The following is a 23,852-nucleotide window of genomic DNA, read 5'->3' as shown; positions in this document are numbered from 1 at the left end:
TATGTGTGTTTGGGTATGCATATCTGTGTGTGTTTGTTTGGGTATGCGTATTTGTGTGTGTTTGTTTGGGTATGTGTATCTGTGTGTGTTTGGGTATGCATATCTGTGTGTGTGTGTGTGTGTTTGGGTATGTGTATTTGTGTGTGTTTGGGTATGTGTATCTGTATGTGTTTGTTTGGGTATGCGTATCTGTGTGTGTGTGTGTATGTGTTTTTGTGTGTGTTTGGGTATGTGTATCTGTGTGTGTTTGTTTGGGTATGCATATCCAAGTGTGTTCGTTTGGGTATGCGTATCTGTGTGTGTGTGTGTTTGAGTATGTGTTTTTGTTTGTGTTTGGGTATGCATATCTAAGTGTGTTTGGGTATGCGTATCTGTGTGCGTGTGTGTTTGGGTATGCGTATCTGAGTGTGTTTGTGTATGCGTATCTGTGTGTGTGTGTGTGTTTGGGTATGCATATCTGTGTGTGTGTGTGTTTTGGTATGCATATTTTTGTGTGTTTATTTGGGTATGTGTATCAGTGTTTGTGTTTGTAGGAGTGTGTCTGTTTTTGTGTGCCTCTGTGTGCTTAATTTTGTGTGTGTGTCTTTGTATATGTTTTTGAGTGCATGTGTGTGCTTCTGTGAAGGTTTGTCTATGTGTGTGTGTGAATGTTAAAGTGTACATACAGACGGCTAGATTAAGAGTCTTGCGTTATGAGTAAAAAAGCAGCGTTACGCCTCATAACGCTGCTTTTTTACAACCGCTGGTATTACGAGTCTTGCATATTTAGGGGCACCGCACACTTTTTTGGCCTTACCGCAAATCAACTTACGCAAATTGCGTATAGACTTTTTTCTATGGGACTTCCATAGCGCCGGTATTATGAGCTTGTCCTGGGAGGCCACAAAGTGAGCGGTACACCCTATCCCGTCAAGATTGGTAACTCATTCTAAAGTCAGTAGTATGAGTTTTACACTACAAAGCCGTAGCATAAACTCATAACTAAAGTGCTAAAAAGTACATTAACACCCATAAACTACCTATTAACCCCTAAACCGAGGCCCTCCCGCATCGCAAACACTAAAATAAAAATTATTAACCCCTAATCTGCCGCTCTGGACATCGCCGTCATTATATAAACATATTAACCCCTAAACTGCTGCACTCCCGCCTCGGCAAACACTAGTTAAATATTATTAACCCCTAATCTGCTGTCCCTAACATCCCCGCCACCTATCTACATTTATTAACCCCTAAACTGCTGCCCCCAACGTCGCCGTCACTATTCTAAATGTATTAACCCCTAAACCTAAGTCTAACCCTAACACCCCCTAACTTAAATATAATTAAAATAAATCTAAGGAAAATTACTATCATTACCTAAATAATTCCTATATTAAAACAAAATAATTACCTATAAAATAAACCCTAAGCTAGCTACAATATAACTAATAGTTACATTGTATCTAGCTTAGGGTGTATTTTTATTTTACAGGCAAGTTTGTATTTATTTTAACTAGGTAGAATAGTTACTAAATAGTTATTAACTATTTAATAACTACCTAGCTAAAATAATACAAACTTGCCTGTAAAATAAAACCTAACCTAAGTTACACTAACACCTACTACACTACACTACAATTCAATAAATTACCTAAATTAAATACAGTTAAATAAATTAAATACAATTAGCTAAATTACAAAAACAAACCAAACACTAAATTACAGAAATAAAAAGCAAATTACAAGATCTTTAAACTAATTACAATACAATAATTACACTAATCTAATAGCCCTATCAAAATAAAAAAACCTAGCCTAAACTAAACTACAATAGCCTTAAATGGGCCTTTTGCGGGGCATTGCCCCAAAGAAATCAGCTCTTTTACCCTGAAAAAAATACAAACAACCCCCCCCAACAGTAAAACCCACCACCCCACACAACCAACCCCCGAAATAAAACCCTAACTAAAAAAAAATAAGCTCCCCCATTGCCCTGAAAAGGGCATTTGTATGGGCATTGCCCCTTAAAAGGGCATTTAGCTCTATTGCGACCCAAAGCCCTAACCTAAAAATTAAACCCACCCCAATAAAACCTTAAAAAAACCTAACACTAACCCCTGAAGATCCACTTACAGTTTTGAAGATCCGACATCCATCCTTAACAAAGCGGGAGAAAGTCCTCATCGAAGCGGCAAGAAGTCCTCAACGAAGCCGGGAGAAGTCTTCATCCAAGCCGGTTAGAAGTGGTCCTCCAGACGGGCAGAAGTCTTCACCCAGACGGCATCTTCATCCATCCGGCACGGAGCGGGTCCATCTTCAAGACATCCGACGCAGAGTATCCTCTTCTTTCCGACGACTAACGACGAATGAAGGTTCCTTTAAATGACGTCATCGAAGATGGTGTCCCTTAGATTCCGATTAAGGTTGAAAAAATCCTATTGGCTGATGCAATCAGCCAATAGGATTGAACTTCAATCCTATTGGCTGATCCAATCAGCCAATAGGATTGAACTTGCATTCTATTGGCTGTTCCAATCAGCCAATAGAATGCAAGCTCAATCCTATTGACTGATTGCATCAGCCAATAGGATTGAAGCTCAATCCTATTGGCTGATTGCATCAGCAATAGGATTTTTTCAACCTTAATTCCGATGGTGATAGAATTCTGTCAGCCAATCGGAATCTAAGGGACGCCATCTTGGATGAAGTCATTTAAAGGAACCTTCATTTCTTGAAGATGGACCCGCTCCGCGCCGGATGGATGAAGATAGAAGATGCCGTCTGGATGAAGACTTCTGCCCACTTGGAGGACCACTTCTCCCGGCTTGGATGAGACTTCTCCCAGCTTCTTTGAGGACTTCTTGCCGCTTCGATGAGGACTTCTGCCGGCTTCGTTTAGGATGGATGTTGGATCTTCAAAACTGTAAGTGGATCTTAAGGGGGTTAGTGTTAGGTTTTTTAAGGGTTTATTGGGTGGGTTTTATTTTTAGATTAGGGTTTGGGCTGCAATGCCCATCCAAATGCCCTTTTCAGGGCAATGGGGAGCTTAGGTTTTTTAAGTTAGGGTTTTATTTGGGGGGTTGGTTCTGTGGGTGGTGGGTTTTACTGTTGGGGGGGTTGTTTGTATTTTTTTTACAGGTAAAAGAGCTGATTTCTTTGAGGCAATGCCCCACAAAGGCCATTTTAAGGGCTATTGGTAGTTTAGTTTAGGCTAGTTTTTTTTTATTTTGATAGGGGTAATTAGTTTAGGTGTAATTAGTTTAAAGATCTTGTAATTTGTTCTTTATTTTCTGTAATTTAGTGTTTGTTTGTTTTTTTTAATTTAGCTAATTGTATTTAATTTATTTAGGTGTTATTGTAACTTAGGTTAGGTTTTATTTTACAGGTAAATTTGTATTTATTTTAGCTAGGTAGTTAGTAAATAGTTAATAACTATTTAGTAACTATTCTACCTAGTTAAAATAAAATACAAACTTGCCTGTATTAGTTATATTGTAGCTAGCTTAGGGTTTATTTTACAGGTAAGTATTTAGTTTTAAATAGGAATTATTTAGGTAATGATAGTAATTTTCTTTAGATTTATTTTAATTATATTTAACTTAGGGAGTGTTAGGGTTATGGTTAGACTTAGGTTTAGGGGTTAATAAATTTAGAAAAGTAGGCGGCGTTGGGGGGTGGCAGATTAGTGGTTAATAAATGTAGGTAGGTTGCAGCAACATTGGGGAGGGAGATTAGGGGTTAATAAATATAATGTAGGTGTCGGCAATGTTGGGGGCAGCAGATTAGGGGTTAATAAGTATAATGTAGGTGTCGGCGATGTCCGGATCGGCAGATTAGGGGTTAATAAATATAATGTAGGTGTCGGCAATGTCAGGGGCGGCAGATTAGGGGTTAATAAGTGTAAGATTAGGGGTGTTTAGACTTGGGGTTCATGTTAGGGTGTTAGGTGTAAACATAAATTTAGTTTCCCCATAGGAATCAATGGGGCTGCGTTACTGAGGTAAACGCTGCATTTTTGCAGGTGTTAGACTTTTTCTCAGACCGGCTCTCCCCATTGATGTCTATGGGGAAATCATGCACAAGCACATACAACCAGCTCACCGCTGACTTAAGCAGCGCTGGTATTGGAGTGCGGTATGGAGCTCAATTTTGCTCTACGCTCACTTCTTGACTTTTTAACGCGGGTTTATAAAGAACCTGTAATACAGCGCTGTAGGAAAGTGAGCAGTGAGAAAAAAGTGCAATGTTAGCAACGCACCCCTCATAACGCAAAACTCGTAATCTAGCGAGAGACTTTAAAATTGTCTAAAGAAGACATGAGAATTTAAAATTGACTCAACTTTTGTATCTGAAATTATTTTTTGTATTTTTTCTTATGCTTAATACACAGTTACACCCTTTTCCCCTTCAAAACACTTTAGGGCGATTTATCAAAGCACAGCAGACATTTCTAGTGAAATGCTTGTGCAATGCCGCCCCCTGCAGATTTGAGGACAATCGCCCGCTAACAGGGGTGTCAATCAACCCGATCATATCCAATCGGGCTGAATGCTGGTCCCGTCGTCTCAGAGGTGGTGGACGAGCTAAGGAGCAGTGTTCTTAACAGCTCCTGTTTCCGGTGAACCCTGAAGGCTCGTCCGGGAAACAGGTGTATACGGCCCCATTCGGGCCGTGATAAATCAGCCCCTTTGTATCAGATGGTCTGCGGCCACTTCACATGTTGACTAATAGGGGCCCTATTTATTAATGTGCGAGCAGACATGATACGAAGTAGCGTATTATGTCCCACCGCACATCGATAAATGCCGATAGATACGCTGTCGGCATTTATCATTGCACCAGCAGTTCACCAGAACTGCTTGTGCAATGCTGCCCCCTGCATATATTCGCCGCCAATCAGCGCTAGCAGGGGGTGTCAATCAACCCGATCGTATCCTCCTCCAATCTACCATTCAGAGCTTGATAAAGGAGCAGAACCCCCGAAACGTTTGCTCGAATAAAGGTGATTCTTACCTTATGTTGTGTGCACTTGTGTGTTCTATTTTCTACCATTCAGAGCTTCACTGACTAGTTTTTTTCTAGCTAAATGACATAGCGCTACTGGACATATAAATCTCGAATAATTACTTACCTTTAGTTTTATAAAAGTTATTAATACTATGGGGTAGGTTTATCATAGTGCGATGTGGACATGATACAATGTAGCGTATCATGTCCGCTGCACATCGATAAATGCCGACAGCATGCGCTGTCGGCATTTATCATTTCACAAGCAGTTCTTGTGAACTGCTGGTGCAATGCCGCCCCCTACAGATTTGTGGCAATTCGGCCGCTATCAAGGGGGTGTCAATCAACACGATCGTATTCGATCGGGTGGATTTCTGTCCGCGTGCCTCAGAGCAGGCGGACAAGTTATAGAGCAACAGTCTTGATAAATCGGCCCTTAGAGTGGTTGAACTTGAAATATACATATTATGAAATGCAGTGCCTTGATCTCCTCTTCTTATACTGTCTATAGCTGTCAAACTCACACTGATGTCTGTTTTTTACAGATCAAGCTATTGATAAATAAAATAACACTCATGTCATGAAAAAAATCATATTGCACAAATCTCTTTCTGTGTGATCATCTTGGCTCACAAAATCTGCCAACAAACTTACATTTACTAGCTAGCACTTCTGTCACATTAACATCAATTCCATGATTAAAACATTTATATTACATTACAAAATGTATAGTTTATCAAATTCACCCAGTTCAAAATATACAGTCTTACTATTTGTTTCCAAGATAAACTTTGGGGGATATTTATCAAAGTGTCAATCTCGGTGCATTCGCCAGCGTCAATACACTCACCAGACATTGTTGACACGGATCTGCATACGATGCCCTTATTTATTAAAAAAAAAGTCAAAAACAGCACCGTCGAGTTAAATAACAGTCATCAATGTCATAGTTATTGTGTTTTTTCCTAACTTTATTTATACCATTTCATTACTGTCATGAACAAGCACATTTCTCTAAAGCTAATCTTTTATTTTTTCATCTGTTAATGTCCCAAGAAATAGCTAGATTTCTATACCTAAACAAACAATATATATCTTTAGAAAGTTATTTTTATATTTATTTGTCAGAAAAACAATATGTTATTGATACTTTTAGATAAAATTAATGTAAATTTGTATTTCTAGAAGTCATGATATGCTTTTGGGGCCTACTTTACTGAAAGGCTATCGGACATGATCCGGACATTGCGGATTCGCTAGCAGGGGGGTGTCAATCAACCCGATCATATTCGATCGGGTTGAATTGCGGAGATGTCCTGCTCCACCTCCTCAGAGCAGGTGGAGCTTGATACCATAGGCCCCTTTACTCTCATTTTTTTTTTTATAAATGATTACTTATATGCTAGGAATTTGTACATACATTTTCTGTACAAAAAATATATCTTTAGCAAACATATTTTCATGTCCTTAAATGCCTTTTTTTGTTCTTCCTAGAAACATAGAAACATAGATATTGACGGCAGATAAGAGCCATAGGCCAGCAAGTCTGCCCCCACCTTACCTAACGTATAAACTTATCTAGTTCGCTGGATAGCCCCTATGCTTGTCCCATGCATTTTAAAGTCCCCCACAGTGTTTGTTGCTACTACCTCTTGAGGAAAGTTTATTCCATAAATCAATCACTCTTTCTGTAAAGAAGTGCTTCCTCAAATTACTCCTGAATCCTACTACCCTTTAGCTTGAGCTCATGACCCCTTGTTCTGAATTTTCCCATCCTTTATGTAAAATACCACAGCCTCAGTTTTACTAAACCCTTTACTGTACTTTGAAAGTTGCTATCATATCACCTCTTTTCCCTTCTCTCCTCCTAAGCTAATACATATTTAGGTCATTGAGCCCTCATCCTGGTATGTTTTATTTTTTAGACCATTGTACCATTTTGTAGCCCTCCTTTGCACAGCATTCACGTTTGTTAATATCCTTCTGAAGATATGGCCTCCAGAACTGCACACAATACTCAAGATGAGGCCCTAAACTAATGATCTATAATGTGGCCATAAGAACCTTACTATTTCTGCTGCAAATACCTCTACCAATACATCCAAGCATCTCTGCTAGCCTTACTCGCTGCCTTACTACATTGTTTACTAAGTTTTAAATCATCTGAATAATAATTACCACAGTCATGTTCCTCGTCTGTAACCAGTCAGTAAAGTGTCATTGAGTCTGTAATTAAACATTTGGATTTTTTCTTCCCTAAATGCATTATTTTACACTTTGCTGAGTTAAACTTTAGATCCCAGTCGTTTGTCCAATCCTCCAATTGTTGTATATCACTTCTCATTTTGTCTACCCCCCTGGAACATCCACTCTGTTGCAAATTTTTGTATCATCTGCAAAGAGACATACTTTCCCCTGTAGCCCTTTGCTGATATCGCAGATAAATATGTTAAACAAAACAGGCCCCAGAACTGACCCCTGAGGAACACCACTAGTAACAGCCCCCTCTGCTGAATGAACTCCATTTACTAAGACACTTTGTTTTCTGTCCTTAAGCCAGCATTCCACCCAGTTCACAATTTTTGAATCTAGACCAAGGAGATATAGTTTGTGAATAAGTTTATTGTGTGGGACGGTGTCAAATGCTTTGCTGAAATCTAGATATGCTACATCAACTGCTCCTCCCTTGTCTAATACTTTTGTTACATAATCAAAGAAGTCAATTAGATTAGTCTGACATCTAATTACAATATTACACTGTGTGTCCTAATGTCAGCATCAATGTTTATCTTTAATACTAATTTCACATATACATACTTTCAAAGTATAATACACAATGTAACAAATGGCACTTACAAGTTCTTGTCACGCCGCGCCGCTCTAGCCGTTGCTAGGGGTGCAGCATCTCCTTCCCTGCTCGTTGCCAGGGGCTGTGTCGGGTCGGATGGGTGCGGCACTGACATCATCGCTGTATGCTCCCTTCTCCTGATGCCGGTCTAGACGATTGTGGCGCGAATCCTGCGCCTATGTAAGCTTCTATCTAACGATCTATCACTGCCCAAGTATAGGTGTTACTTTGAGCACTCCTGGGAGTGATAAATCATTTTTTCTTATTGCCCTGCTGTGTTTGAACCCTGCCTGTCTGACTACTCTCCCTGCTATACCCCTGAATTGCTGGATCAATACGCAGCTGCTGAACTCTTCCTGTCTGACTACTCTACCTGTTTAACCCCTAAATTGCTGGACTGATATGCTGCTGCTGAACCCTGCCTGTCTGACTATTCTACCTGTTTAACCCCTAAATTGCTGGACTGATATATTGCTACTGAACCCTGCCTGCCTGACTACTCTGCTTATTAACCCTGTTATTCTGGATTGCCTCTTTGTTGCCGAACCCTGCCTGCCTGACCATTCTAGTGGTTTGTCCTTGCACTGCTTTACTGTAGCCGAAACCTGCCTGTCTGACCATTCCAGTGATTTGCCTTGCCATGTTCTGTCGTTGCCATGGGGGACTATTCCTGCCCTGTGGTGAGTGCCGCTCTCCTAATCTTGCTAACTTTCTCTGCTCTGGGATATTCCCTATCATTCTGGCTCGACGCCGGGATAACAAGGACTACTGGCCGAGTTCGGTCTGATAGAGGGGTATCTCACAAGCATTTACAGTTCTGACGAGTGATCAATGACTCAAGTATCGAGCGATTTGATTCATTAGTGATAGTTTAAAATATATATTTGAACCAGATTGGCTGATGTCATAAATCATGTGAATATGTATATTCCAATCAAAAGTGTTGAAAAATTCACTAGATGTGTGGGTTGTTTAGGAGTTTGCGAAAAGTGTTGCGCAAATTTGGTGCGAAGTGGAGAGGGGGACTTGTATGATATGCCTTAAGCATGATGCAAATAGATTTATCAAAAAAATAAAAAGTAAGTTAGCTATATTACTGCAGTGTATTTATTTCATTTTTATCTCTATATCTATTAGTGCAACAAGTTTGGGGCAAAACTTTGCACCAAATTTGGAAAAATATATTGTCCCCTTGCTTTGTAGAGAACAACGACTGTAACATAATCCATAACGTAGTAATGTATTTTTCATTTGTATCCCTATATCTACTAGTGCTCACAATGTGGAGCAATAATATTGTTTGATTAAGAAAGGGTATATAATTTTAATAAAGTTTCTAATTTACTTTATTATGTAATATGCTTCATTCTCTTGCAGCATCCGAACATAACCTTTTCTGTTGTCTTTCAGACCTCCCATTGATTTCTATGGAATCCGCGGGCCTCAAGGGTTGGCGGTTTGAAAACTAGGTACGCTGCGTCAGAATAGACGCGAGCGAAACGCTTAAATGTTTGATAATTGGGAAAAGGGTCAAAAAGAGTTCAATGTGAATTAGAAACATCTAATGACGCAAACATCGATCTGCGTCGGATTAACGATCGCGGGAGCGTATATTTCGTCACGCATTTCAACATTTGACGATCTTGATGATTTGTTAACTATGGCGGATCAATCTTCCGTCAAATACGAGGGGGATTCCAGCGTATTATCAGTTGACGCTTTGATAAATATCCCCCTTTATATGAAAAGGAGAAATAGTTTAAGAAAAGTAGAAGAAATCAGTACTCTTTAATATTTATTTATTAATACCTAAAAAAACAATGTATTTTTACCCCTTATCTGCTCAGTCATTTCACCCCCTGTGTTGAGCTGTTTTGGAGCTTTACGATGCTGTTTACTTTTAAGCACTAGTGGAAGTCATTCCCAATGAGAAACATACACAAACTATACACTGGTTTTTTTTCAGCAGAACCAGGAGATGTACAATGTTGTAACAATAGTGTGTATTTTGGTTTGTTTTTTCTAAACCAGAAGAAAAATGGTTCATCCCCATATAAATAAGCGCCTCCTATAAGCCTCTACTCAAACTAATGTGCATTTATTTATGTCAGGTTATCACTATTAACACAGTGACCACCTGGTTCTTCTAATCTATATAGGGGGTTTATTTTAAAGAGGGATCTGGGCTTAAAACAAGGATTATTTGAGATATAGGCCCGTTTGATGACCTATTATAAGAGCCTAGAGACCCTCACCCTGAAATTTTTTTATTTTTTTTAGTTATAGTAAATTTGTGCATAGTAGAACTAAAAATTGGAATAAATGTTAGCTTTTAGCATAAGGTTTATTGATAAACACTTATATTTTCTGCTGTTATACTTTAATCTGACATTCTCTTCTTCTGTTGCTCTGTCCGCCCTACACAAGTCAGCTTTTTTTTTCTCCATGGGGTTTTTGTACAGCAGCCAATTAGATAGCGTGCCATACTGCACTACAAAAAAAAAAAATCTGATTGGCTGCTGCATGAAAACGACATTAAAAAAATGCGGTCTGGTGACCGAGCTACGGAAGAAGAGGATGTCAGATTAGGGTATAACTTTCCTTTGGTGCAAAAAAAGTGTTTATCAATTAACCTTATCCTAAAAGCTTTAGTTCTACTATGCACATATGTACCTATTTAATTAGTGTTAATTCACTTTAATCTTTTTATACCTAAGTCTCACACTGATTGAAAGAGCAGGCAATGGTTTCTGGGCCTTAAAGGGATATGAAACCCAACATTTTTCTTTCATGATTCAGAACATGCAATTGTAAAAATCCTTCTAATTTACTTCTATTATCTCATTTTCTTTGTTCTCCTTTGTCAAAAATGAGTGTAAGCTCAAGAAGGGGCACGTGCCTGGAGCATTATATGACAGCAGTTTTGCAAGAAAGTTATCCATGTGCAAGACCACTAGAGGGCAGCGCTATTTCCTGCCATGTAGTGCTCCAGATGCCTACCTAGGTATCTCCTCAACACAGAAATCATGGGAACAAAGCAAATTTGATAATAGAAGTAAGTTAAAAACTTTTTTTATATTGTGTGCTATGTCTGAATAATAAAAGAAAAATGTGTTTCACATCCCTTTAAGGGAACTCCCTTCTTTGTGAAGCAGCCCAGCACTTCTGAGGCTTGGTACTTGGCCACCTTGTAAAGGCCTCAGGTGCATAGAGGGGGCCCCTGGGATGACGACACGTGGTCACCATCTGCACTAAAGGCATGGGGGCCGATTTATCAAATGGTGGGCAGACATGATTCGCTGTAGTATAACCACCCGACATTGCTAAATACAGACAGCATATGCTGTCGGCATTTAACATTGCACAAGCATTTCTGGTGAAATGCTTGTGCAATGCCGCCCCCTGCACATTGGCCGCTAGCAGGGGGTGTCAATCATCTCAATTGGATCGGGATGATTACAGTCCGCCACCTAAAAGGAGGCGGAAAAGTTAAGGAGCAGCGTTCTTAGATATAATTATATATCGGTATAGATATATACAGATATATATAGGAATATTTATTTAAAAAAAACTTAGACCATATTCCCCTATGTGAAGAACATTGGAATGTAAAATATTTACAGTAAAACACTTTATTAAAAATAAATATTGCATAAATATAATTTTACATGTATTCAGCAACTTGACTGCAAAGGGCACTTATATATATGTCTCTATATGTGTACTTATGTATTTATGCGTTTATATGTGTACATATGTCTGTAAATACATATATAACACATATAAATACATAAATACATATATACACACATATAAATACATAAATACATATATACACACATATAAATACATAAATACATATATACACACATATAAATACATAAATACATATATACACACATATAAATACATAAATACATATATACACACATATAAATACATAAATACATATATACACACATATAAATACATAAATACATATATACACACATATAAATACATAAATACATATATACACACATATAAATACATAAATACATATATACACACATATAAATACATAAATACATATATACACACACACACATATATATATATATATATACACACATATACATATATACATATATACACACATATAAATACATAAATACATATATACACACATATAAATACATAAATACATATATACACACATATAAATACATAAATACATATATACACACATATAAATACATAAATACATATATACACACATATAAATACATAAATACATATATACACACATATAAATACATAAATACATATATACACACATATAAATACATAAATACATATATACACACATATAAATACATAAATACATATATACACACATATAAATACATAAATACATATATACACACATAAAATACATAAATACATATATACACACAGAAAAAAAACCACAGACCTTTTCACTCAATTGCTGCAATAGCCATCTAACTTTCTACAGTCTCTCCCAGAACACAGAAAAAAACCCACAGACCTTTTCACTCAATTGCTGCAATAGCCATCTAACTTTCTACAGGTAGCCTCTCTGCCAATCCCTTCACTGGCTTCCTCTTGCCTCTAGGATAAAACACACAATTCTCACTCTGACATACAAAGTCCTTAACTGCACTGCTCCCCCCTATATCTCAGACCTTGTCTCCAGATACTCTCCCTCCCGTCCCCTTCGCTCTGCTCATGACCTCCTCCTCTCCTCCTCTCTGGTTACCTCATCGCACTCCCGTTTACAGGACTTCTCCAGACTGGCTCCCATCTTGTGGAACTCTCTGCCTCGCTCCATAAGACTCTCTTCTAGTTTTAAAAGCTTCAAGTGCTCCCTAAAGACTCTACTGTTCAGGGACGCATACAACCTACACTAACCTTTCTTTATACCAGTTCCTCTCCTCCATTGCTATCCCCTGAACCCCTTAGCATGTAAGCCTAAAAGTCCAGCTGTTTGTAGATCACCTACTTAAGAGCTGACTACAACAGTGCGACTCTTGGCAGGGCCCTCTACCCTGTAATTGTTTTGTTGTACTCCCCCTTTTTTATAGCGCTGCGGAATCTGTTGGCGCTCTACAAATAACCGATAATAATAATAATAATAATATAAATACATCTGTACACACATACTGTATATTACATACATATACATATTTAGACATATATATGCATGTATCTCTACGATCGGGTACGATTGGGTTGATTGACAACCCCCTGCTGGCGGCCTATTGGCTGCGAGTCTGCAGGGGGCGGCGTTGCACCAGCAGCTCTTGTGAGCTGCTGGTGCAATGCTGAATACGGCGGGCTTATTGCTCGCCGTAATCAGCGAGGTCTGTCGGACCTGATCCACACTGTCGGATCAGGTCCGACAGACCTTGATAAATAGAGGCCCTCATATATTTGAGCCCTTATAACTTTTTATTGCAATTTAAAAAAAAATATTTTTTATTAGATAGTGTTATTATGATTGTAACTATGTATTTTTGATGTTTTTTTGTGAAACTCTTTAGTCTTGCGTAACATTTAACCAGAGTTCTAAAGAAGCGGTATCCAAACATGCATTAAATTTAATTGTGCTTAAGCAAAAATGTTTACTTTCAACTTGTAATACATGCGCTACTTCTGACACGTGCAAAGAGCCACAATAAACTACTTTTTGCTTGTGCGCAACGGTTAGAACGCCACTTGGTATCTGGCCCTTAATGGAGATATCCATGTATAAATTTAAGATACCGGTTTAAGTACACATGGTTAAGGCAACTATAACGAGGAGATTGTTTGAGTGGATATTTCATTATGTCTTTCAGAAATAGGCAAAATTAATATATAATCTCTCAAAACATTTACCTAAACGTTAAAGTGACATGAATCCCAAATTTTTCATTTCATAATGTAGATAGCAGTAGTTCCCTAAGTAGGCGGTACTGCCCCCTGGGTGGTAGTGGGATTACTGAGGGGGCACTAATAGGCATACGAGGTGGAAGGAGGCACTGGGATTACCATAGGGGGCGCTAGTAGCAAAGGTTTGGAAGAGGATGCTAGTGGGCTTGTTGAAGTATATTTATCATTTTGTTGTGCTTTATCTTAGATGAGCAAAGCAAAACAACCTTTTCACTTTTTAATTAAAGTTTTACTGCTCTTTTCCAAGGCTTCATCAAGGCTGTTTTATCGATGATAGTTCAGGTATATCAGCAACTTACACTTTCTCTCACTACGATAAATTGCAGCCATTTGTACTGTAGACTTGCCAGCGCTGCACATTAGCACAGATTATTAACAATAATAGTGACGTTTAGAATAATTGTGTAGTAGCAGGAAACAAGGGCTGTTGTGCATGTTCTAGTAGCTTTGTACACAGTCAACCTTCTAAGGTTTTTAAAGGGACATAAAACCCAAACATTTTCTATCATGATTCAGATAGAACATACAATTTTAAACAACTCTTCTGTTATCAATTTTCTTTGTTTTTTGTTATCCTTTGTTGAATAGCAGGAACTTAAAGGGCCAGTAAACCCACAAAATAATGTTATATAATTCTGCACATAGTGCAGAATAATACAACATCAGCTTAGCACCATCTTTCTACCTTAAAAGATTTCAGTGAAAAATTGCTACGAAAGTTACTTTTACAGTATGCCGCTCCTGGCTCTACTGAGCGGGCCTGTTTGTTTTCCCTAAGCGCATCGGGCACGCTGTCTATTCACAACTGGCCTGATCGTGCCATTAAACTCAATGTAACTCACTCCGCTCTGGTCTGGTAGCAGGAGCGGGCTACATAGAGTTTAATGGAGCGATCGGGCCGGCTATGAATAGACAGCATGCCCGATGGCTTAGGGAAAACAAACAGACCCGCTCAGTAGAGCCAGGAGCGGCGTACTGTAAAAGTAACTTTCGTAGCAATTTTTCCCTAAAATCTTTTAAGGTAGAAAGATGGAGCTAAGCTGATGTTAAATAATTCTGCACTATGTGAAGAATTATATAACATTATTTTATGGGTTTACTGTCCCTTTAAGTTTAGGCGTGTGCACGTGTCTGCAGCAATCTATGGCAGCAGTTTTGCAACAGTGTTGTACATTAGCAAGAGCGCTACTTCTATCTACTATCTAGATATCTCTTTATTAAATAATAACAAGAGAACTAAGAAAATTTGATAATAGAAGTAAATTGGAATTTAAAAAAAAAAAATATATATTCTCTATCTGAATCATGAAAAAATGGGTTTCATGTCCCTTTAAAGGGACATAAAATCCAAACATTTTCTTTCATGATTCAGATAGATTATACATTTTTAAACAATTTTCCAATTTATTTCTCTAATCAATTTTGCTTCATTTGCTTGGTATCTTTTATTGAAGAAGCAGCAATGCACTACTGGGAGAGAGCTGAACACATTTGTAAGCCAATTAAAATGGGCATACAAGTTCATCCACCAATCAGCAGCTAGCTCCAAGCTCCTGCGCCTATCTAGATATGCTTTTCAACAAAGCATTTCAAGGGAGTGAAGCACATTATATAATAGAAGTAAATTGGAAAGTTGTTTAAAATTGTATGCTCTGTCTGAATCATGAAAGACAAATTTTGTGTTTCATGTCCCTTTAAGTCTTCTGTCATCAGAAATAATCTTGTGGTGCACTACATAACACTTTGGTAAGTAGAATACACTTTCTATAAAGTTGATTTATTGGTACAACAACAACTATGCCCCAAGCAAAGAAATCATCTCCAGATCTCCAACTATGGCAATTTAAGACCCCTGCTAAGTGACATGAAACCAGGGATTGGGAAACTGGTATCCCGCCCTGAAGCTCATCCAACAAATTAACAGTTTTCGAACAGTTTAAAGAGACAGTCCACCTAAATAAAATGTTTTGTTTAAAAAGATAGATAATCCCTTTATTATTCATTGCCCGGTTTTGCATAACCAACACTAAAATCTGAATATGCTTTTTACTTCTGTGATTACCTGTATCAAAGCCCCTGCACACTGCTCCTTGTCTCAGTGCTTTTTTTTTTTAGCTTTTCACAATATTGCATTTTTGTCAATTAGTGCTGGTTCTTGGGAACCCATTATCATTCTCCACAGGGGTGAACACAGTGTTATCTATGGAGCACACATGAACTAGCAATGACTGTTTGTAGTGCAAGATTGTAAAAAGCAAAAAAAAAAAAAAACTGAAAAAATTAGATAAGGGGCGGCTTTCAGGGGCTTAAAAACAGCTAATTTTAGAGGTTATAAAGTTTAATAGAACAATGTTGGTTGTGCAAAGCTGGGGAATTTGTAGTAAAGGTGTTATCTATCTTTTTAAACAATAAAACAAAAATCAAGAAGAATGTCCTGTTAAGTAATTACTAAGGGGCCGATTTATCATGTCCGCCCGACATTGATAAATACCGACAGCATACGATGTTGGCATTTATCATTGCACAAGCATTTCATATGAAATGCTTGTGCAATACCTCCCCTGCACATTCACTGCCAATCTGCTACTAGCGGGGTGTCAATCATCCTCATTGTATGCTTCTTAACTTATGTTTCCGGCAGAAACTGCTGCATTCGCAGCATCATAAATCCACCCCTAAATGTGGACTATCAACTTTAAAAAGCTGGTATCTGAAGATAAAGATAATAAAATTTAATACAATTTAAAAAAAGAAATTCTTTTAAAATTTGAATATGTTTAACTGTTACTCCTTTAGATTGCATTGTGTCATTATTAGGCAGGTGCATTCAGACGCAAACAAATGCTGAATGTGGCAACCACCAGCAGCATTCGGCTATTTTCTAAACCAGAATGCTATTTGTAGATCTAGATCTTCGGCTCCGAAAATAGCCAAATGCCGCTGACTGGTGTCATATTGGGCATTGGTCTGAATGTACATGCCTAGCCATTGTCTTGGTATCTTTTGTTGAAAAGCAGGGACATATGCTCAGGAGCGTGCACGTACCTGGAGCAGTATGTGGCAGCAGTTTTGCAGGAATGTTATCCATTTGCAAGAGCACTAGATAGCTGCAATATGTCCTGCCTTTTAGTGCTCCAGATGCCTACCTAGGTATCTCTTCAACTAAGAATACTATGGGAACTAAGCAAATTTAAAAGCTTGGAAACTGTTTTTGAAAGGTAAACTCTGTCTGAATCATAAAAGTAAATGCTTGGGTGTCGTATCCTTTAAAAACAATACATTCATCATTGTAAAGCTTATACTGTAGAAATATAGTTATATTTTTTTCATTTTTTATGTAACAAAGGGGTCCTTGTTGCTAGAATTACTAAGGCCTAGATTTAGAGTTCGGCGGTAGCCGTCAAAACCAGCGTTAGAGGCTCCTAACGCTGGTTTTGGCCGCCCGCTGGTATTTGGAGTCAGTGATTAAAGGGTCTAACGCTCACTTTTCAGCCGCGACTTTTCCATACCGCAGATCCCCCTACGCCATTTGCGTAGCCTATCTTTTCAATGGGATCTTCCTAACGCCGGTATTTAGAGTCGTTTCTGCAGTGAGCGTTAGAGCTCTAACGACAAGATTCCAGCCGCCTGAAAATAGCAGGAGTTAAGAGCTTTCTGGCTAACGCCGGTTTATAAAGCTCTTAACTACTGTACCCTAAAGTACACTAACACCCAAAAACTACCTATGTACCCCTAAACCGAGGTCCCCCCACATCGCCGCCACTCGATTAAAATTTTTAACCCCTAATCTGCCGACCGCCACCTACGTTATACTTATGTACCCCTAATCTGCTGCCCCTAACACCGCCGACCCCTGTATTATATATATTAACCCCTAACTTGCCCCCCACAACGTCGCCGCAAGCTACTTAAAATAATTAACCCCTAATCTTCCGACCGCAAATCGCCGCCACCTACGTTATCCCTATGTACCCCTAATCTGCTACCCCTAACATCGCCGACCCCTATGTTATATTTATTAACCCCTAATCTGCCCCCCTCAACGTCGCCGACACCTACCTACACTTATTAACCCCTAATCTGCCGAGCGGACCTGAGCGCTACTATAATAAAGTTATTAACCCCTAATCCGCCTCACTAACCCTATCATAAATAGTATTAACCCTAATCTGCCCTCCCTAACATCGCCGACCTACTTTCAATTATTAACCCCTAATCTGCCGACCGGAGCTCACCGCTATTCTAATAAATGTATTAACCCCTAAAGCTAAGTCTAACCCTAACACTAACACCCCCCTAAGTTAAATATAATTTTTATCTAACGAAATAAATTAACTCTTATTAAATAAATAATTCCTATTTAAAGCTAAATACTTACCTGTAAAATACATCCTAATATAGCTACAATATAAATTATAATTTATTATAGCTATTTTAGGATTAATATTTATTTTACAGGCAACTTTGTAATTATTTTAACCAGGTACAACATAGTTAGAACTATTTAAATAGTACTATAGTAAAATAAATCCTAACCTAAGATATAATTAATAACACTACCCTATCAATAAAATTATAAATAAACTACCTACAATTACCTACAATTAACCTAACACTACACTATCAATAAATTAATTAAACACAATTGCTACAAATAAATACAATTAAATAAACTATCTAAAGTACAAAAAATAAAAAAGAACTAAGTTACAGAAAATAATAAAATATTTACAAACATAAGAAAAATATTACAACAATTTTAAACTAATTACACCTACTCTAAGCCCCTAATAAAATAACAAAGCCCCCCAAAATAAAAAATTCCCTACCCTATTCTAAAATACAAATATTACAAGCTCTTTTACCTTACCAGCCCTGAACAGGGCCATTTGCGGGGCATGCCCCAAGAATTTCAGCTCTTTTGCCTGTAAAAAAAAACATACAATACCCCCCCCAACATTACAACCCACCACCCACATACCCCTAATCTAACCCAAACCCCCCTTAAATAAACCTAACACTAATCCCCTGAAGATCTTCCTACCTTGTCTTCACCATACCAGGTTCACCGATCCGTCCTGGCTCCAAGATCTTCATCCAACCCAAGCGGGGGTTGGCGATCCATAATCCGGTGCTCCAAAGTCTTCCTCCTATCCGGCAAGAAGAGGACATCCGGACCGGCAAACATCTTCTCCAAGCGGCATCTTCTATCTTCTTCCATCCGATGACGACCGGCTCCATCTTGAAGACCTCCAGCGCGGATCCATCCTCTTCTTCCGACGACTAGACGACGAATGACGGTTCCTTTAAGGGACGTCATCCAAGATGGCGTCCCTCGAATTCCGATTGGCTGATAGGATTCTATCAGCCAATCGGAATTAAGGTAGGAATTTTCTGATTGGCTGATGGAATCAGCCAATCAGAATATAGTTCAATCCGATTGGCTGATCCAATCAGCCAATCAGATTGAGCTCGCATTCTATTGGCTGATCGGAACAGCCAATAGAATGCGAGCTCAATCTGATTGGCTGATTGGATCAGCCAATCGGATTGAACTTGATTCTGATTGGCTGATTCCATCAGCCAATCAGAAAATTCCTACCTTAATTCCGATTGGCTGATAGAATCCTATCAGCCAATCGGAATTCGAGGGACGCCATCTTGGATGACGTCCCTTAAAGGAACCGTCATTCGTCGTCTAGTCGTCGGAAGAAGAGGATGGATCCGCGCTGGAGGTCTTCAAGATGGAGCCGGTCGTCATCGGATGGAAGAAGATAGAAGATGCCGCTTGGAGAAGATGTTTGCCGGTCCGGATGTCCTCTTCTTGCCGGATAGGAGGAAGACTTTGGAGCACCGGATTATAGATCGCCAACCCCCGCTTGGGTTGGATGAAGATCTTGGAGCCAGGACGGATCGGTGAACCTGGTATGGTGAAGACAAGGTAGGAAGATCTTCAGGGATTAGTGTTAGGTTTATTTAAGGGGGTTTGGTTTAGATTAGGGGTATGTGGGTGGTGGGTTGTAATGTTGGGGGGGGGTATATTGTATGTTTTTTTTTACAGGCAAAAGAGCTGAAATTCTTGGGGCATGCCCCGCAAAGGGCCCTGTTCAGGGCTGGTAAGGTAAAAGAGCTTGTAATATTTGTATTTTAGAATAGGGTAGGGAATTTTTTATTTTGGGGGGCTTTGTTATTTTATTAGGGGGCTTAGAGTAGGTGTAATTAGTTTAAAATTGTTGTAATATTTTTCTTATGTTTGTAAATATTTTATTATTTTCTGTAACTTAGTTCTTTTTTATTTTTTGTACTTTAGATAGTTTATTTAATTGTATTTATTTGTAGCAATTGTGTTTAATTAATTTATTGATAGTGTAGTGTTAGGTTAATTGTAGGTAATTGTAGGTAGTTTATTTAATTATTTTATTGATAGGGTAGTGTTAGGTTTAATTATATCTTAGGTTAGGATTTATTTTACAGGTAAATTTGTTATTATTTTAACTAGGTAACTATTAAATAGTTCTTAACTATTTAATAGCTATTGTACCTGGTTAAAATAATTACAAAGTTGCCTGTAAAATAAATATTAATCCTAAAATAGCTATAATATAATTATAATTTATATTGTAGCTATATTAGGATGTATTTTACAGGTAAGTATTTAGCTTTAAATAGGAATTATTTATTTAATAAGAGTTAATTTATTTCGTTAGATAAAAATTATATTTAACTTAGGGGGGTGTTAGTGTTAGGGTTAGACTTAGCTTTAGGGGTTAATACATTTATTAGAATAGCGGTGAGCTCCGGTCGGCAGATTAGGGGTTAATAATTGAAGGTAGGTGTCGGCGATGTTAGGGAGGGCAGATTAGGGGTTAATACTATTTATGATAGGGTTAGTGAGGCGGATTAGGGGTTAATAACTTTATTATAGTAGCGCTCAGGTCCGCTCGGCAGATTAGGGGTTAATAAGTGTAGGCAGGTGTCGGCGACGTTGTGGGGGGCAGATTAGGGGTTAATAAATATAACATAGGGGTCGGCGATGTTAGGGCAGCAGATTAGGGGTACATAGGGATAACGTAGGTGGCGGCGGTTTACGGAGCGGCAGATTAGGGGTTAAAAGTGTAATGCAGGGGTCAGCGATAGCGGGGGCGGCAGATTAGGGGTTAATAAGTGTAAGGTTAGGGGTGTTTAGACTCGGGGTACATGTTAGAGTGTTAGGTGCAGACGTAGGAAGTGTTTCCCCATAGGAAACAATGGGGCTGCGTTAAGAGCTGAACGCTGCTTTTTTGCAGGTGTTAGGTTTTTTTTCAGCTCAAACTGCCCCATTGTTTCCTATGGGAGAATCGTGCACGAGCACGTTTTTGATGCCGGCCGCGTCCGTAAGCAACTCTGGTATCGAGAGTTGCATTTGCGGTAAATATGCTCTACGCTCCTTTTTTGGAGCCTAACGCAGCATTTGTTTGAACTCTCGATACCAGAGTTAAATTTATGGTGCGGCCAGAAAAAAACCCGCGGAGCGTTAACAGCCCTTTTACCGCCGAACTCCAAATCTAGGCCTAAGTGTTTATCTGTGGTTTGGGCTAAGAAACTGTTGGCTCTATAGCAGCTGAGTCTAAATCTAGTGGTGAAGATACCCAGACAGGTGTAAGAGTGTTTGCTTTTAACACTAAACATTTATTGGAACAGATTTATTTTAGTGTTTGGGTTCTATTACTAGCAGTGATATTATATTAGTTGTCAGAGTATGGCTCTTGCGTGATATCCCTTCTTAGATAATAGATTTTAACCACTAAAGTTACCAAGATGTTATCCAGATAAGACAAAGGCCTACAAAACAAAAGTCAAGTCAAAAACAATCCAGAAGGGGAAAAAAGACACTGCAGAGCTCAACTGTAAATATAAAAGCACTACTTTATTCCAGGTTGCAGTAAAATCATTTGGGGGATAAAATCTTAAGACATGGTGAACACCATGACCTGTCTGACGTGTTTCAGCTTGTCATCCGTTATCATAGACTGGAGTGTGTTCACATCAGCTCCAATTTTAAGACACAACTGAATCCAATTAGATAATTAAATAAAAATATAATGTCTAATTAACCCCCTTGTATGGTAGTTGACTATTAGTATATCCATATATAATGTTATCTCCCTGGAAAAAGCATCAGAATATATCTGTGCCTATAAATTATAGTCTTGCTATTGAGCTAATAAACAATTATACTCCTCAGTTTGCAATGTTGAAAATGTATATAGATATACTCTATCTACACTATATATCTGTAAAAAGTTGAATGTGCAAAAATCATGTTTCATATTGATATTTGATTTTGGTTTTTATGTTCATAGTTATTTTATTTTATTTCCTATTGATCATTATATCCAAAATAACTTAATAGGTATGCTACATAACTATATTGTCAGTATAATAATGATATGCAAATTTACAGATTTCTATTTGTGTCTCCATTCTATGCTAAATATTCAATCCCAATAACCTAGTAAATGTACTACATAGCTATATTATGGGTATAATGATGCACAGAATTGCAATTAGAGCTCACGTGGGATACCCAAGAGATAAACTCAACCAGAGTATATGTGTACAAAAAATAAAATTAAACAAATTCTACTCTTATTACTTGTCTTATTACTTGTACCTTATATATGTATGTATATCCTCTCTCATGCTTTATTTTAAAAAATGTAAGATGTCATATCTCAGATCATAGATCTTGCTTTTGCTGAGAATTTGTTCCCTATCTCTCCCTCTGTTGCTAATATGTGGTTTTTCTATAATGGTCCATTTAAAACTCTCTAGATTTCTGTGATGTTGTTCAATGAAATGTTTGGCAATTGGGGTACGATAATCACATTTGTCATTTTCACAGGTAATGTTGGAGATGTGCTCCCTAATTCTTACTCTTGTTTCTCTGGTGGTTTATCCAACATTGGGCGTTACATAAGTTACAAGATCTGCAGTAATTGCATGTCTTCATCTGATTTTCCTTATTGGTCACCGTAGAAACAAACGCCTAGATTTGGAGTTCTGCGTTAGCCTTAAAAAGCAGCGTTAGGACCCCTTAACGCTGCTTTTTAACGCCCGCTGGTATTACGAGTCAGGCAGGAAAGGGTCTACCGCTCACTTTTTTTCCGCGACTCGAGGCTACCGCAAATCCCCTTACGTCAATTGCGTATCCTATCTTTTCTATGGGATTTGCCTAACGCCGGTATTACGAGTCTTGGAAGAAGTGAGCGGTACAGCCTCTACCGCCAAGACTCCAACCGCAAAAAAAAGTCAGTAGTTAAGAGTTTTATGGGCTAACGCCAGAACATAAAGCTCTTAACTACAGTGCTATAAAGTACACTAACACCCATAAACTACCTATTAACCCCTAAACTGAGGCCCCCTCACATCGCAAACCCTATAATAAAATGTTTTAACCCTAATCTTCCGACCGGTCATCGCCACCACCTACATTATCCCTATGAACCCCTAATCTGCTGCCCCTAACATCGCCGACATCTATATTATATTTATTACCCCCAAATCTGCCCCCCCAACCTCGCCGCCACCTACCTACTTATTAACCCCTAATCTAATGACAGGACATCGCCGCCACTATAATAAATGTATTAACCCCTAAACCGCCGCACTCCCGCCTCGCAAACACTATAATAAATTGTATTAACCCCTAATCTGCCCTCCCTAACATCGCTGCCACCTACCTACAATTATTAACCCCTAATCTCCCACCCCCAATGTCGCCGCTACTATAATAAAGTTATTAACCCCTAAACCTAAGTCTAATCCTAACCCTAACACCCCCCTAACTTAAATATAATTTAAAGAAATCTAAATAAATTTACTATAATTAAATAAATTATTCCTATTTAAAACTAAATACCTATAAAATAAACCCTAATATAGCTACAATATAACTAATAGTTACATTGTAGCTATTTTAGGATTTATATTTATTTTACAGGCAACTTTGTATTTATTTTAACTAGGTACAATAGCTATTAAATAGTTAATAACTATTTAATAGCTACCTAGTTAAAATAATTACAACATTACCTGTAAA

The sequence above is a fragment of the Bombina bombina genome, chromosome 2, assembly GCF_027579735.1.
Source record: "Bombina bombina isolate aBomBom1 chromosome 2, aBomBom1.pri, whole genome shotgun sequence".
NCBI classification, from domain to species: Eukaryota; Metazoa; Chordata; class Amphibia; order Anura; family Bombinatoridae; genus Bombina; species Bombina bombina.
This window is presented reverse-complemented; position numbering follows the sequence as displayed.